The following is an 18,491-nucleotide window of genomic DNA, read 5'->3' on the forward strand; positions in this document are numbered from 1 at the left end:
CAGATTAAAAGACTGTGCGGCTCCATCGCTCCGAGTCCTAACGACGGCCACCGAGTGCTCTTTCCCCCCTTTAAAGGAGAGACTGATTTCCCATAAATCTGAAGGCACAGTTTTCCCAATAGACACACAGGCTACACAGACCGATACTTCAGACAGTTCTCGTTGTGTGTGTGTGTGTGTGTGTGTGTGTGAGAGGGAGAGAGTGAAATGAAGGGGAATTAAAGCACTTTAAATTAATTTCACAAGCCTCTGAATCCCTCTGATTGGAGGGCCTGAAATGGCCGCTTGGGCTCAGAGCTCTGGGCGGGCGTATTGATTTTAATTCGCAACCTCAGCTGCAGTCTGTGGGGTTTTTTTTTTTTTCTCTTTCTTTTTTGAAGTCTCGGTGGTTAAAATGGCATCAGGCCACTTAGCATGAATGAGGGTCTGTTAATGGCCGCCAGAGGGATTCTGTGCTCGGGCTGTGTGTCGTTTTTCAGTCACACGCTTTTGTGTGTCGCCTCTAATTTGACTTTGAGAGGGACGGGGACCCTCTGAGGCGCAGGTGTGACTGGGGCCCGAGGGTCGGCGGCATTCGGGATACCGGGGGGGGGGGGCCTTTCATAAAAAGATTAACGGAGCGAGTTTCTTTTGACGAAGAATAAAACTTTTTTTTTTTCCCGAAAAGCCGATCTGTTTCGAGTCATTCGGAGGGAGAGCAGGCAGCGTTCCCCTCCGACGATCGCCGCGAGATTGGGAGAGGTGCCAGCTTGTTAAATTGCCTGAAAGAGTTGCAGAAAAAGGAAGGAACACCATCGCTGGCGCTAACACACCTTCGGTGCAATCTGACACATAGACGAGGAGAGAAAAGAGAAGAGATACTGGAGGGGGGGGGGTGGGAGTGACAATGGAATAAACGCTTCGGCAACGTGACATAATTCAGAGGGTTGAACAAGATGACAAAAATGGGAAGGAACGGTGAAGAGAAGCGTAAGACAGATTTGAAAAACATTATCACTGGCAGAACAAGTAATAAAAAAATCACTACCAATGAACCAAAGAAAAGGGCTGTGAAAACCCCATCCTTCACAATTTCCATTAATGAGGAATGTGTGATCACTGTGAAGGCCTAATATATACACTCTCGGGCCAAAAGTATCTGGACACCCCTTCATCTGAGGCTGTTTTTCATGGTTTGGGCTCGGCCCCTTAGCTCCAGTGAAGGCAAATCTTAATGCTACAGCATACAATCACATTCTAGATGATTCAGTGCATTTCCCAACAGTTTGGGGAAGGCCCTTTCCTGTTTCACTATACTGTATACATACAGTGTAAATATAAACTTGCATGCAGTGGCTCTCGCTGTGGTTCAAGTCCCAGAGCCTTACAAATAGCTTTGTAACCCTTTTCCAGTCTGATATATTTCAACAGTTTTTTTGTTCATCTCTTCTGGAATTTCCTTGTGAACTGTGGTGTAGTGTCCTTGTAGAATCTGAGTTGTGACTGCTTCACTCTGATGGTTTGGCAAATCACTATATAAGTATATAAGGATATATGATTCATGTTTCCCTTTGTGTGTGGCTATTTAATGTGCTTAGTGTCCCTCCTTGACTGTAAGATGCAAGCAGCATTTTTTCAGAAATCTATTACATAAGATAGAAGAAACAGCTAAATAAGTCATATTACATGAGAGCACTCAAGTACAACAGAGAACCTAGTTGGAATAAAACATACGTTTAAATCGCTGACATACAGTATACATGTCACTGGCATGTGATGCCACCTTTTTCCATGCTCAGCTGGGGATCCACATGTGTTTTTAATCACATCTAATCTATACTTTAGGGTGTGCACCTCACAAGCAGATTCATCCAATCCTCCGGCTCTGCTTTATGGTTAAAGCCGGGATTATTTTATTATTTTCTCTGCCTTTTTCATTTTCTAGGTTCGCCGTCTCAGTCTAGGAACGGCCTTCCGAACGGGAGGTTTCTCCCTTCCCATGAGCCCTCAGTTCGGTTCCCTAAGGGCCACCGGGTACTTCTTTGTCTTACCGTATGTCTGTGTCTGACTGTGCAGCTGAAGTCTCCACTCCACATATTACATTACGTAAATTTTGCAGACGCTTTTATCCGAAGCCACGCACAATTAGTGCATACCGAAAGTCGTTGGAACAACTACAAACTGAGGTACGAGTGTAACATGAAAGGTGCTACAGGAACAAATTAGAAGGAGACAAATGATAAGAGCGATCCAGGATTGGGAGTGCCCTGCAGAGTGGAGATAATTAGCCCAGGTACAGTCTGAAGAGATGCGTCTTCAGACCACGGCGGAAGAGGGGCAATGACTGAGCGGTTCGTAGCGGGACAGGGAGGGAGGAGGAGGAAGTTGCATCACGTGGTGCCCCAAGTGTGTGATGGCAGGAAACAAATTTTGGGAAAGCCCTGCGGAGCATCATCCCCAGAGAAGTGGAATCCCCCCTTACCCCCATCCCCCCCCCGGCCACCCCGCTGCCCCCGATTCCCGTTTGGTCAACGCGGCGCACTTTTGGGGAAGGCGTTCGGTTCGCTTCCCCTTCCGGCGATGCCTGCGGCAGAACTGCTGAACCGCGGCTCAAATTCAACATGGCAGAAGCCGGAAGTTTCCTTGACCGTGCCAGATAATAATAATAAAAGAATATGGTGGAGGCAGTGAAAGGCATCTGGAAGCATCTGGAAACATCTGGGATGAGTCAGTTCCTCCTGTGAACTCCGTCCGGACAGTAGGTCCTTCAGTGACGGAGGGGTGGGGGTGGAGATGGGGGGGGGGGGGTGATGTTGCGGGGGCTCTGCCAGTAATTTATGTAATACGTCCACAATCAGGACCACCAATTATAAAGTAGCATGCCAGGGTTTATTATTTTATTTATTTATTTGTTAATTAAAGCTGTTTCGAGACCCGCTTTCATGTCAGGTGCGAAGCGAGCCGAGCCGGAGTTCCATCTGTTCGGCCCACGATAAATCCCCCCCCCCCCCCCCCCCCCCATCCTCTCATCTCCGGATACGGGATCACACCCCAGAGGGCCAGGGCCCGAATTCGCGAAGGAGTCCGGCGCTTCCTCGCCACGCGTCCGCTCGAGCGGCTACACAACCTGCGAGGGGACGGATAATCACCGGGGCGTTCAGAAAGCGGATCTTTTTATTCACGCGCGCGAGTCGAGCGATGGCGTGCGACAGAGAGGCGCGCGGCCCGTAGAAGAGTGACCGCACAGGCGGACCGGGCGAAAATGAATGCTTTCTTTTTATATTCCTCGTTTTTTTTAGAAAAGAGTACAATCAGCATGTAGCCACGGACACATCTACCACCTGAGGAGAGCCCCCCCCAAAACCCACCCCCACCCCAAATCCAATCCCCTCCCATAAAAAAAACTCTGTGATGTTTCTGATATAAAGAGCTCAATTTGGAGTCCAGAGAGGCGCCCAGGTGTGCCGAGCCGACCCCCCCTGATCCCCCCCCCCCCCCCGTTCATCTCCCCGGACGCCGGGGGGGATTTGTCACGGACGGCCAGCAGATGTGTGTTCTCCTCCGCTCTGCCGCGGAGGGGGTTTTGCTGGGCCCGCCGCCTATTTGTTTTAGGGATTACGGGCGCCCCGTCTCCCAGGGTCGCCACGGACACCGCGCCGCTTTTAAAGGGCAGCGGGGGGGTGGGGGTGGGGGGGGCTGAGTCGCACGTGAACGAAAAGCCAATAGGGTTCCCCGCCCCCCCCCCGGTCTAATGAACATCCCGGCTGCTACGAAGGTCTCTCTGGCATGGTGAGGGTGCTGAGACGGCACGCGGTCACGCCAAACACACACACACACACACACACACACACACGCGGGATGTTCTGCGCGAGGGCCAGACGGTCCACATACAGTACAAATCCTCGGAATATCCCTCACGCGCTTCTTCATACATATTTAAAGGCCTTTTATGCTTCCTGTTATTTGGAAGGGACACCGTGTGTAATAACTCCTGCCCTCTTGAGTGCACTATAATAGATTGGATTGAAACGGAACACAATTTTTTGCCTGTTGTGGAGTTTCAGCTTTTTTTCTAAGGACACAGGACCATATCAATGCCTTCGGGCTTCGAATACACGTTACTTTACCTGCCTTACCTGTGGCTGAGACATGACACAGATTTGCAATTCCGCCATCTTGCTGCCGAATTGCATGCAACGTATGCCGTGTCCTGTCCTTGCAGTACACACCTCATCACATTGAACACCGTTCAGTATGGGAGGGTGTACAGTATCCCATAAAAACCATCTCATATTTTTCTGCTAACAGCCAACAGAGCCAAGGACATCCATCAGGCTATGCATTATTAAAAATCGAATTTTGAAATCACAAGCAACTTATTACCATGAAGACCAGCTCAGCTCATTATTTGAGTCCACTTTTGGGGCAAACTTTTGAAGTATCACCTGTTTTCTTCTGTTCCTGTATTTCCCAATGAATATGCTGGCCACTGAAATGAATGAGACATTGTGTAAGAATAAAAACAAATGTAATACTTGCTTAAATTCATCATTAAAAGTTCAGTTCAAGCACTTTTGTGGTCCAACAGAATTTCTTAAACTGAAAATGTGTAGCAAATGACATGAACGACCTTGGGGAGAAGAGCATCTCGACTGCAATAATAATTCTTAAATCTTAAATCAGTTGTTTCCATCTAATGCTGCCCATTGGATTCTGGAAATTCCTCATTACTCTGCACCATATGTAGCCTTTTCATCTGCGAATGAATCACCTACAGCAGAAACCATGAATATTTCAGAGGTATGATTATCACCTAGATCCTAGATTACCTCTGCAAATTAATAAGCATGACATATGATATAAGGGGGGTGGGGGTGGGGGGGGGTGGGACAGTAGCTGTTATTTGTCAAGACATCTGCTCGTTTAAGATTAGGTGCGATTTCTGCGGCTAATTCTGCTCAGTAGTGGTACGAACGTCTCACGTGTAATACATACAGAACAGGACTGTCATGGCATTCTCCATGATATATATAAGACCTTCTCCTTAGGTCATGAAGGAGAGAGCACGATATTGATCACGTTCTGCGAACGCTAGCGCTGCCGCTCCTGATATCGCCACAGATTTGCAGCCGAAACGCACTTCTCGTGACTCCAGCACGGACGGGTCTCGGTGTGAATGAAATCCGCGCAGAGCTCTCCGTGATAGCGTCCAGTAACGCTTTATGTTGCGATTTGAATTTCGCTTAACTAACGACCAGTAAATTTCAAATGAGACTTTGCTTACGTGCGTGTCTCAGAGGCCCCTGATAATGTAGAGAGTGACCACGTAATAGAGTTACTTTTGCCTGGTTTGTACACTGGAAAAAATGCTTCATTGGATAAACCTAAAATTTTAAAAAATACAAAAAAAAAATTTTCAATCCAGAAAACCTAAAAATATATATATTGTGACAAACTGAAGTAAAAACTTGAGGTTTATCCAGTGAAACATTTTTTTTTTTCAGCAGTGTGAGACACAATGAATCACTACACAACAACCTGGAAGGTGGCAGTAATATTGACAACGTGGATAAAGCCTATATACCCTGCAGTATCGGGGAAAAGCACAGTAATGCTGTGGGGCTCCTGAAAGACTCAGGAGGTGAAGGCCATGTCATCGGGAGACTGTGACAGAAGGTATGGGGGGTTTAGGTTGGCAAGCGTGTCTTGGGCGTTCACTGAGTTATGTCTGCCAGTCTTCCTGCTGGCCCCTCGTTCGCCATATAATGTGTATGGGAACAGTGGAGTGAGATTTGTCACTTGGAACTGTTGGATTAGAAATCAAAAAGGTGAATATGAGACAAAAGTACAGTCAGCTTTTATTTCGTGGTATTCACATGTGTATGCATACATTTTACAATTTTATAGAAACAGCCGTTTTTGAGCCGTGTTGAGCCCCCCCCCCCCCGCCCCCCATTTTCAGGTGTGGAAAAGTAAGTCAATGGATGAACTTAAAAGAAAATCAAAGCACTGAAGTCTAAATAATTGGTTGCATAGCCCTTAAATGCAGTAACTACATCAAGTCATATTCATCTTTTGAGCTCAAACACATATGCCTTAAGTACATAACAAAAATATTTTTTGTTTTTTTTATTCACTCTACCGTTATTGTACTTTTGGAGAACACTGTAGGCCTTCCCAGCTTAGCACTAGTCCTCGTGGTTCAGCACGCAAGGTGTGAAGCAGTCCACTGTTCCTGGGTATGCTGCGGAAGAAGCCGCTCACTGGCTGCACGGGGTCCAGGTAGCACAGGGGCGACTCCGAAGTCGGAGCCGATGACTTCCTGGGAAGAACACAACTGGAAATAACAGTGCCAACTAGCTGCTAACAGTCACATTCCAATGCAGGGAGTAATCCCCCCTAATCAATCAACAGCCTACTGTTGATCCGCTAGCACTGTAACTCTAAGAAATGCAAACTGTAGCTCCGTTTGCAGTAAAACTTTGAAGCGAAGCACTCTGGACTTGTGCTGATGGATGATCTTTTATTGAGGGAAGGAGCTTGGCTCTGATTGGCCGAGGGCCGATGACTCGCATTGGAAAGTGCTTTGGAAGGCGTTTTTGGCCAGTGCAGGCCGCAGGAGGCAGCGTGTTATCCGTGTTTACAAACAATGACAGATTGCAGCAGACTGCAGCTCCCATTCAGACCCTACTTTTTGGTGCCTTGCCCGGGATGGGGGGGGGGGGGGTCCGCCACTCCCCTGTCCAGTATCCTGTTCCCTGTCTCCCCAATCACCCTGGGCAGTACAAAAGAAACAAACAGACCACGCCCATACACTCCAACTGCCAACTGTTTCCTGAATCTGACTCAATGGCATTGTTCTGTTTCTGACAAGTGGGGCACACAAACGAAGGCAAAGGGTTCGGGATTTGAAGTAACCGTTTCCGACTTCCAAATACCTTGATTTATTGTAATTGTGAAGACCCTAAAGACCAGCCAAGTCTGCATAAATGTGTATTTACAAATCAGGTGTGCTCAGGGGCATTTACAAAGAATCCTACAAATGATGGTAATAATAAATAATAAATTCCGTACATTTCTTTAGTGCTTTTCTCACACTCAAATTGCTTTTTCCAGGGATGAGAAGGAAACTCTCCTCAACCACCACTAATGTATAGCACCCCTTCTGGGTGATGCATGGCAGCAATTTTGCACCAGAACACTCACCAACACATCAGCTGAGGTGGTGAGGAAGAGAACTGCCATTGAGCCAATTAGATGAGGGGATGACTAGGTGGCAGGCTGAGAGAGCCAGGGTTGGGAATTCAGCCAGGTTGCCGGGGAACACCCTGACACTTTGCGATGAGTGTTATGGAATCTTTAATTACCACAGTGTATCCGGACAGCAGACAGCATCTCCTACAGCACAGTGTCCCCCGTCACTTCACTGGGGCATTGCGCATTATTCAACCAGAGGGAAGATCGCCCCCCTGCTGGCCCACCAACAGCACTTCCAGCAGCTATTTAGATTCAATCCAGGAGTTCCAACCTAGGAGTACTAACCAAGCCTACGCTTGTGTAGCTTCAGCCAATTGGGCAGCAGCGGGGGAAAATGGCGGTGTGTCTGCTGGCCGAACAGAGCGCCGATATCGCCGTGCCACAGCACCGCGTTTGTCCATGTTGTTCGACACCACGGCTGCGGAGAAGCTCCTTTGATCCATCACCAAAGCGGCTCGCGCTCGGGAACCAATGGGCTCCGTGAACAAGGGCAGCGGTCAGCGCACTCTCCCCATGGCTGTTCCAGGTGAGACTGGGCGGGAGGAGGCCTCTGTCTACCTGATGCAGCTTCGACAATCCGCTGGTGTCCAATCCGGGCCGCCGCGCCATGTGTGTGTGTGTGTGTGTGTGTGTTTGTGCAGGCGTGTGTGTGTGTGTGTGTGTGTGTGTGTGTGTGAGTGCAGGCGTGTGTGTGTGTGTGTGTGTGTGAGTGCAGGCGTGTGTGTGTTTGTGCAGGCGTGCGTGTCAGTGTTCCCCAGTGGTCCTCTCTCGCTTGCTCTCCCAGGCCCCCCTCTCCCCAGGCGGGTAGGAGCGTGGCCGACTCTGTTCGCAGTCACACCGTTCTCCCTCGCCAACTGCGCTCCTCCCCCATCCACCCCCCCCCCCCCTTTTCCGCACACACACGCACAGTACAGGCACAGACACACAGCACCTGCTGCAGGATGTGCTCCTCCTCCTGTCAGGTACCGCCCCCGCGTCCGGCCGCGTGGAACCGTATCCCCGGAGGCGTCTTCGCGTTGGGTGACGCGCCCTGAGAACATGTGCATGTGCCTCAACGCACCCCTCGCCCCCCCCCCCCCCCTCTTACGCGTCGGTCGCTGTGGCTTAATTGGTTCGCTAATGGCGCGCATCTGTCCGATCTCAATATGGGGGGTACCCTCCGATGTCCCCCTCCCACCGGGGGGCTGGGACCCGCGTGCTTTACAGATTAAGGGCGCGCGCAGGGAGAATAACGACGGGGCTTCATCGGGAAGGGAAGAGCCTATTAAAATGGGGTGACAAACACGCTGCCATAACAGCAACACCTCTCCATAGCTCAGAGGATCCTGCCTTTTTGTCACGTTTATTTGTGGCTCCTGACGGCACACGTTGCCTGCCTGCACACATACACACACACACACACACACACACACACGCACGCACACACACGCGCGCGCGTTAGCTTTCAGGACACGAGAAACTAATTGCCACCTTTTACAAACACGGCGCCCCCAAAATAGCTCCTCGTTCATCAGTAACACCTGGCAGAGCCATTTCGCTCTCAGGATAAGCCCCCCCCTCCCCTCCCCTCCCCTCCCCCCCAAAAAAAACACGAAGAAACTTGAGATTATCAGGAATGATTCGGCCTGCAGATGACCAAAGTATGATTTATGCAGCGCCCGGCCCTAATCAGTCTTGCTTTTGCCTTGGTAGCATCCAGGGGCGTGGGCTGGGCTGAGGTTAAATTGTACTAACCCCTGTCTCTTTAGGAAGTGCAGGCAACAGTCTGGCAGCGTGCAATAATCTAAATGTCATTAATCACGAGTCTACCACACGTCTCCCCCAGCCTCCGAACGCCCCCCCCCCCCCCCCACCACACACCTCCCCCACCCCCCCACCCCGCCGCCTTCCAGCAAACAGACGCCTCCACTGTGCCGTGAAGCCTCAGCACTATATCCGGCTGCAGGTACACTCTACACACAGAAAAAGGTATAAAAAAAAGTGTAGAAAAAAGGTACAAGCGCTTGTCACTGGGGTGGTATCCTATAGATACCTAAAAACGTACCCTCATACAGCCACACATAATTCATTTGCACTTGCAGCTTTTTTGTTTCCCAAAAGGTAGTTATTAGTACCCAAATAGAACATTATTGTACCGTTGTGAAATGTGTTCCTAAAAAAAAAAATATATATATATATATATACCTCTGCTGTACCTTTATTTTTGAGATGGTACTGGCTAGACATGTGAAGAAACCGGCAACTCAGGCAAAGGTTTGCAGTGGGGGCATTGAAATCCTGTGCAATACTTACTCATCCTCATGTGAAATGTCAAAGCCTGGTTATGTATTAATGTATTCATTTTTTCATTAATGCTTGTGAGGCACTGGTAGGACACATATTTCCACGATAAGGCCAAGCAGGACCGAAGAGAAGCACAGCCGGCACGTGCATGGTGAAATATAACCATTTCGAATCTTAGTGATCTCATAATATCGCAGCAACCTGCAGAGACTGACGCAAAACAGTCGCTCACTTCTTGTCAAAATTCTTTTCCAGAGCACATTAGTGATACACTGTCTCGTATAATTGCGTGATGGCGAGCTGTCAACTGCAAGGTTCTCGGGATGGAAAAATTATGTCTCGGCTAACCAACGGCAACGTTGATGTAAATTACCCCCTTCGAGTTTCCTGTTATTGCTCTGTATAATCTGAGAGAGCCATTGTTATAACTGTGGACTATTTCTCTCAGACAAAAAAAGGGGCAAGCTAAGGTTTGGCAATATTTATGAGTACCTGTTTATTACAATGGTGATATATTTATATATAAAACTGCAGCTAACCCACCAAATATTAATGAACTCCATTTTGCATTTCCATTATGATAGATATGATGCAGCCTAATAACACGAGCGTAGGGTATTCATTACGTGACCGGAAATGTAATTCTTTGGACCGGTTTCCAAATACATAGTGCACATGAGGTGCGGGTATAATACTGTGTAGCTATAAGAAAATAAAAACGGAATAGCTCAAGAACAGGCCTTTCAGCCCAACCTGGATTGTCATTGAGGTACAAAGTAGAGCATCCAGTACTGTGTCAAGCCGGGACTTAAATCCCTGAGGGTTTCTAGGCTCTACTATATGGCCTGGGAAGCTGGTCGAAGCATTGACAAGTAGACACAAGAGCTTGAGTATGGTTAAGATAGAGTTAGTGGGCCACACCCATGAACTTTCAAAACGTTCACATCCCACGCTTTCGTCACGTGACAAAATGGGAATCCGAGGTCTAAAATAAGCGCGCGAGCGAACTGAACGTGACGATGACGCCGTCGTACCCGCGCGCCGCCGTAAAGCGCGCTCAACGTGGCCGCTCTCGATCGCGCGTGAGTCACGAACGCGGGGCTCCTTCCGAACCGTGAACCCGCCTGTTTCACAAGAGCTATATATACACGCCCGGAATCCGCCACGTCTTCTCCCACTCATCTGTGCTGTGAGAAAGGGGGGGGGGGGGGGTTTAGCTGTGAAAAAGGGGGAATTTTCAGCTGTGACGTGGCGGTGGCGGCGGAGGCTTGGATTAAGCACGCGGCAGCGGCTGTGGCGGAGGCTCTGAGGCACGCTCTCCCCATTGAGCCGTAATGGCGTCCTTCCCGCCGTTTCCGAACAGGAAACAGCTATAGCGCCGCGGGCGGTGTCATCCGCTGTGCGTTTCCCCCACACACACAAACAACCGCGAAGACCACCGCCGCCGCCGCTACGGAAAAACAAGCGCCGCGCGTAGCGGGGCCGCCGCCACCGCCTCGGCTTCAGTCGTAATTACTGCGTGCGAGTAATTACATTCTGACGCGCAAATCCCCCTTAATTTGATGCTGGTTGAGCCCCCCCCTCCCCCGTTCGCCTGGTCTGTTTCTGTTATGTAACGTGCGACTCTCCCGCTTGTTGCAGGTCAAAGGTCAAGCAGGCCCGGGAGTTTAGATTTTTAATTTGTACCTTAATTAGAAAGGCTAATTGCTGAGGAAAGCAGCTCCAGAAAAGCTTTGAAAAGGAATGCCAGTGTTGCACAGGAGCCAACGGAGATGCTCTAAATGAGCAGGTCTCACGTTAAGGATCTGGACCGAGGGCGGGGGCGGGGGCGGGGGCGGGGGCGGGGGGGGATTCCAGTCCTGGAGAGCCATTGTGTACGCAAGTTTTTGATTGCGCAAATTACCCCAGCTGATTGAGCTGACACACCAACACTGGTTCACACGTAGAATGGATCACAGTAAAACGTTTCATTACAGTGACACAAGAACTCTTTCATGCACTTATCAACAATACATCTAAAATGTCTAATGGCGTGAATGTTACAGCTAATCAATTAATTCAGGCCAGAAGTTGCCATGAACACCAGAAACAGATGGGGCTCTGGTTGCCCACCTCTGATCTGGATGATGGTCCTAACCTGCTTAAAACCCTTAAATCCTGTCCACAGCTGCCCATATCCAGCTGCGTCGAGCCTAAATACTGGAGCATTGACTCGAAGGGAGACGGATCAGGTATGCTTCACTGAAAGATTTAGGTGATGTGCTGAGCTAAAAATAAGATAATGATAATGATAATAAGTTATTCTGTTAAGGCTGCCCTACTTTATCAGTTAAAGAAATGAAAAAGGGCTGTGCTCTAAAACTGTGGATCATACTTGGTCCTGCGGACCCCTGTGTATGCTGCTATAGCCAGCCTGGCTCAGTTAAGGTCATTTCATGATGCTTTCCTTCAGCTTGTTAACACAATGCACATTTGGCTCATTATCATTGGCTTTGCCTTTAAAGTCTTCATTATCTTCCAAATGATTCGTTTGAGTGGACAGGTGTCCAGGCTTTCACCAATTAGAAGGCTATTGGCTCACTTCAATAGCCTTCAATTTGGTTAGTTAAAAAAAGACATTTTACCTCTTTTAGTGTAATAATATGCATTATAGTGCAACAAGCGGTGTGTGAATGTAGAACTTTTATTCTTTGTGACATGCATAGCTGCTTCTGACATAATGTGGCTTAAGAGGGTAAATTATCCCTCAAAGCATGAGAGGCGTCTAATTAAGAAAAATGAGCAGAGCTTGTTAAAATTCTGGGATTGCAATTGTGGTTAAAGAATGAACACCAGCATACACACGGGTCCCCCATGAGCGAATCTGAGAACCGCTCAGATTTAAAACATGAATCAGACAGACCTCAGCTGACCCGCAGTCAAACCCCTATTCCAACCCCCACCCCCCATCCCCCCATCCCACCCCCATGGCTTGCCAGGCGATGTGTTAAAACTGAGGCCCTGGGGTGCGCCCAGGCCTGACAGGGTGCTGGGCAGGTGGATGACAGGCCCAGATGACACTTCATGGGCCGTGGATATTTCCCAGCAGCTACTCATTTCGGGATGTCAGAAAAGTCCTCTTGCCTACTTGGCCGAATATTATCTGCAGAGTACATTTTTTTTAAAGTTCAGATCATGAACACAATAAATTCAGAGAACAGAACTTACTCTTCGTGTACGTTCATATATATATATATATATATATATATATATATATATATAATGGTTAATGAAATGTTTTTTCTCTGAGATAAGGTTGTTATCCGAGGTCGGGGAAGTACTGACATCCTGGGCAAAGTGAAACCTTGTTCGATGTTTGAAAAGGGCTAATGTTCGTACAATGTGATATTGTGGAGACAAATTAAGCATTGATCTCGCAAAACAAACAGCTTCAGAGTCATTGCAGTCTAATAAACTGTCAGGGTAGTGCTCTTTGAGGCCATGGTGTAGCTAAGGGAATACACGTGCGGATGCGGATTCTGAACTCTCCGTTTTTTGCCCCAATTAAACGGTGATACAGACACAAGCGCTGCTGCAAATTGCACTGTGTGATGTTAAATTCTGAGGGTAGGGGCTAATGTACGACTGAAATAAATCCAATGCTAATTCAGTCAAACTAATAAATTGGTGTTGTGAAGCATAGATTAAGCCATTTGCACCTTCCCCAGCCCTCTGTAATCATTTCCCTTTAGATTGGGTGGTGAACTGTGCATTAGAACACTGTTTCTTTGACGGCACCTTCCGCCAAATGCCCGGTGGTCAAAAAACGGGTTTGAAGTGTCTCCTGAACCGGTTGGCCTGGGGTTGCCCCCCCCCCACTTGATGGGAGAAGAGGGGCATCGTTGCCACGGCCGGGTTTTTTTTTATTTTTAGCCAACAGGCCACCGCCGTGGACGGTGCAATTTTGCCCAAACTCACGTTTCGTATCTCAGTTCTCAGACATGGAGCCTCGTTATCTAACCCTGACTGTTTTCGCCAGAAGAAACAGCCGCCCGAGGTGTTTTTTTATTTTTTATCCAGCAGACAAGCCTGCATGTGGCCTCCAGAGACCTGCTGCAGAGAAGCCAGCGCAAAGCCCGCTTTTGTTCTTACGGAATGCAGGGGTTGTTCGGAGCGGCTTCTTGGGAGAGGGATAGCGGGTGGCGGCGTGGTGATAATGGACCAGAAATTAGGGCTTGTGCCCTAAATGCTGCGGGTTCGATTCCCAGTTACAGCGCTACCCTTGAGCGAAGAACTTAACCCGAATTGCCTCATTATGTATCCGGCTGTATAAATGGGATGCTATGTAAATAGGGCCACGGTTGTGTACATTGTGCTCTGGATAATAGCGTATGCTAAACGCATGTAAGTGAGGGAATGAGAATGCCTGGATGCCTCAGAGCAGGTTTTCACTCCAAACCCTAACAAAGCACACCTCGTTCAACAGCCAGAGATCTTGTTGAGCTGCTAATTAGTGGAATCAGGTGTGCCAAATTAGTGTTGACATGAAAGAATCGGGGTAGAATCAGGTGTGCCAAATTAGCGTTGACATGAAAGCCTACAGGACGGTAGAAAAGGGACAGGGATGGGCAGCCCTGGCTTAGAGGGTCTAAGGGTGTCGCCGAACCTTCTTCACGTTAGCACGCGCCCTCTTAACAGGGGTTTCAAGTTCGGAGGTGAATCAACCGCAGAAAAATGAAGTGACAGCAACACTGTGCCGGCTGTCATCGCTTAGTGGGAGTTAAGGAATACACTCACTGCAGGCGCTGTCTCCTGGCCAGTCCACAGCTCGGATGCAAACTCTGACAGAGCCGTGATTGTGGTTTTCTAAAGCCACCTTAGGTCACTTTTCCGGAAAACGTACATCACCGCGCAAATCTTCCAAGCCTTCTGTCACAGACTTGTCAGCTCCAGCGAGCGGCGTATCGGTTGGCACGACGACGGACCGCCGCGAGCTTCGCGTCGCCCCTCGCCCCGTCTGGCACCGACGCGGAGTCGGCCTTTTCGTCGGAAATTGGCGGACGAGCGAGGGCAGACCGGGACGCCGTTTTCCACTGGGGGGTCGGGCGGCTGAGCCTGGGGGGGGGGGGGGGAGTTTGGGATGACGGACACCGCGTGCACCTCACACAAGGTCACCCGCTACCCTGGAATGACTGTCCCAGCTGGCACGAGGCAAGCAGCGCTCCGCGAACCGTCAGTCACATGCTCATGGGGAATAAGGGGGGGGTGGTGGTGGTGGTGGGGGGGGCGGCTTCACACACCGGTGTCCCTACCATCTGCCGCGCTCCCTGCCATGTTGCCGAAATCCAAAGCAATCGCACCACGATCCGATGACTTAGCGGGGCCCCTCCCCCTCCTACTCTGTCCTAAAGGGTGGGGTTAATCTCAACTGGAGCGCTGAACCCTCCAATCAGAGCCCGGGAAGAAATAAAGCAGGAGCACCCGCTGAAATTTCCACATGCGCCCCACACCCCCCACCCATCCGCCCTCCTCCAAGGTCATATCCTGAGGAGGACGGCAGCGTTGATTTCTATGGGATTACATTGATGTTACCCTTGCCTTGGGCTACCCTGAGACCTGCCGGGTCTCAGATTCGGCCATTTGTTTTCTCGTCGGTAGCAGGTGATAATGAGACACCCCTAATGTGAGCCTCAGACCCCCAGATCACCTCTGGATCTGCTCCCCTGGGAACCTGACGCACGGGTCTCCCCGCTCGCGCCGAAACGCTGCGGTTTCATCTTCCCCCACCGTAGCGGCCTATCGAGGAGGCCATCTGACTGACAGCGAGCCCGAAAATCCCGCTTCTGTCAGTCATGGCATACGGTGTCCAACGCGGGCAGGGCGTCTCTTCTGATTGGCTGACGAGAAACAGTTCAGCCGAAACTTTTCTGGCACAGTACCCGGCTGTGGCTGCAGTCCCCGCCCCCCCTCTCCCACCCCCAACCACCCCGCCCCCCCCACCCACCCCCCCAAGGATAAAAGAGGCGGCTCGTGTTCCCACGGTGTCAGAAGACTGTCGCTTTACATGAGCACTAAATCCATCACATGTCCCAGTCCCCACCACAGAGAGCTGGGGGACAGTGCGGACCATGCTGGCCTTTCGCAGTCCTGTCTCTTCTCCGGTCCCTGATTCGGCCCCTCGTCCATCTAAAAAAAAAACCCCACAGTGGAGAAGAGTCCAGACGCATCACTCATCCGTGTGAACGGCGTCAGCCGGTGGTCTACCATCCCCCACCCCCCTCGAGCAAATCCACTCCGCTCAAAACATCGCTGAAAATATAAATACTAAACAACCACAATAATGATGATAATCCTCCACATTATTTGGAATGAACTGGGTTCTGAGGAAGTGATGTCATCATCTTCTGACATGAAGCTAAGTGGGTTGTAATAATTGGGTGTGTGGTCGAGAAGAGTGAGTGGTACTGCTGAATTGTGTGTGTGCATGTGTGAGTGTGTGTAAGTGTGTTGCATCTGTGTGTGTCTGTGTGCATACATGCACAAATGTGTGTGGGAGCAAGAAAGCCAGGGGGAGAGAGAGTTATTTTGCTTTCAAAAGTCTCAAGAGAGTATTTGTTTACTGTTATGTAATATCTGGTGGCAGCAGAACTGGGTAGTTTATTTTCTTTTTTTATATACATATATTCCAGTAATATAGACTCTTCATTGCAGTTGGATTTGAGGTAATGAGAATTTGAGAATATAAATATGAGGAAACACATTTCCAGGTACTTTCTGAGAAATGTCAGAGCAGATAATATGAGACAGGCGCGTTGGAAGCCGTGCATCGAGCTGGGACACTGTAGCCCGGTGTCAGTTTTATCACCAGAGTAACCGAAGCCATTCACGGTCAATACGGTTAGCAGATGGTCGAACGCGCAGAGAGCAACGAGCCCAGTCATTCCGTGCGCGAGAACAACCGCTGGCCCTGCTACAGTAGTCCTAAAGCCATCGCCAGGCATTACAAGAGCGACGGAGAAACGGCTGATAAAAAGGGAAAAAAAGAGAAAAAAAACATTAGGCACTTAAAAGTCTGACACCCGCGCGCGCAAATGGAGCCCGCGGTCGCTGTGATACGGCATATTGCTGAAGCATTTCCCCTTGAAGGACTCCAGGGATGGGTGTGAACTGTGAAGGGTGGAGGGGTGACGGTTTTACTGCAGCCGGCTACTGCAAGAGAGGGAAAAAGCAAGCCTGCCATCTGGTGGCCAGACGCAGAAGCGCGCACGCCTGGCGACAGATGGGATTCGGTAGATGTTCTCGCCTCTATATTTGCACAGGCAATGCGCGTGGGTCTCCCTGCATGAATCACCCCATTCAGCTCAGGCGTGGGCAGGCGGAATATTGCAAGAATAAGCGGCCTGCCTTGTCCTCTGACAACAGACACTTCCCTACCCTACAAAGGAGAGTGAGAAATCAATAGAGACGGGGGATTCGTTAGGATCAACCTTGATTTACTTGTCTTTTCCGTCACTCACAGCTGTGTAGCCCTCCAGCTATACGGGCCCTCTGAACCTTCAGCGAATATGCATCAGACACATAGGCAAATTATCATGTGCTGCATGTTTTTTTTTATTTTTGAAAAGTAAAATGCCGAGAGTTAATTCAACTCCAACATAGCACGTTTGGATCCGATATCCAATAGGGACCATATGTACTCTGTATGAGTTGATTCAGCACTGCTCATTCATATACATCAAACGATGCTATTTCTGAGCAATGGAACCGTGCTAGTGCATCTGCAGTAGAAAGATGGGAGTGAACGGCTTAATATTCGGCCTCCGATAGTATGGAAGGACTTCAGCATAGCTTTGAGAAACTACACACTTGGGAATTCATATTTGAATATCCGTTAGTAGAATAAAATCTACCCTAAGCTACAGTACCACCATATCATTACAGTCATGACATCACATTGCTCATTAATAATTAGTGAGTTTTTTTCTCACAATGTAGGCCTACGGGGTTCCTTCGAGAAATACGACACGCGCCACACTTACATAGGAGCTTTGGGGTTTCTGTAGGCTAGTATAGAAACAGGTGGCCTTAAAGTGACAGCCTAATCTCTCTCAGTGCGGCTGCTTAAACCGCGGGAGTGTAGAGTAATGATCAAACGAGCCGATCCATATCCCAGCGCGGCCGTGTGAGGACAGGCGGTATCGGCAAAACTTAAAATAACTCTCTTCCTAACGGCCAAAGACCACCTGCCTTCGGGTTTCCTGATAGTCCGTCACAAAGCGCTAAGTACGCCTTCCTCCCCCGGACGTTAACCCAGACACCTGCTTCATCTTTCAACCCTAAGCGCCTCTGTTCTTTGGGAACGGGACGCCCCGCCCAGTGCCTTTCAAACCAACACGAGAACGCTTTTCAAAGCGCGCGGATGAAAGCCGTCTTAATGATGTATAATATATGCGTGACATTTGATGAGGGGAAGGAAAAGATAGAGAGACGCCGGGACCCATTATATTTAACACGATCCCACCGCTGATCAGTCTGTAATTAGAGCGGGGTTGTTCAATATTCATCACCAGAGCACCCGCACCCAGAACATAATAAAATAAAATGCAATTTAGGTTGAAACAATACTTCCGAGGGAGAAAGAAAATTGAAAATGAAGTATTGAAAAAGTTCTTTGTTTTTTATGTCTGTTGTCACCTACCACTGTCCATAATGTTTCAAGCTAGAATGACGCCTTTGCATTTAGTACTAGCAGCCATCACATCATTGAGCTTATTTAGATCTGTTCCCCCAGAGAAATCACACATACACACACAAAATACACATACACACGCAGAAACACTGAGACACACAAACGCACTACACACATAGACACATGCACAAACACACACACACGCACATGTAGACGCACTAACACACCGCACACAGACACGTGCATGCACAAACGCACACACACATGCACGCACGCGTGTATGTGTTTTGTAACATCGCCTTAA

Source organism: Anguilla anguilla, chromosome 10, assembly GCF_013347855.1.
Source record: "Anguilla anguilla isolate fAngAng1 chromosome 10, fAngAng1.pri, whole genome shotgun sequence".
In the NCBI taxonomy this organism is placed as follows: domain Eukaryota; kingdom Metazoa; phylum Chordata; class Actinopteri; order Anguilliformes; family Anguillidae; genus Anguilla; species Anguilla anguilla.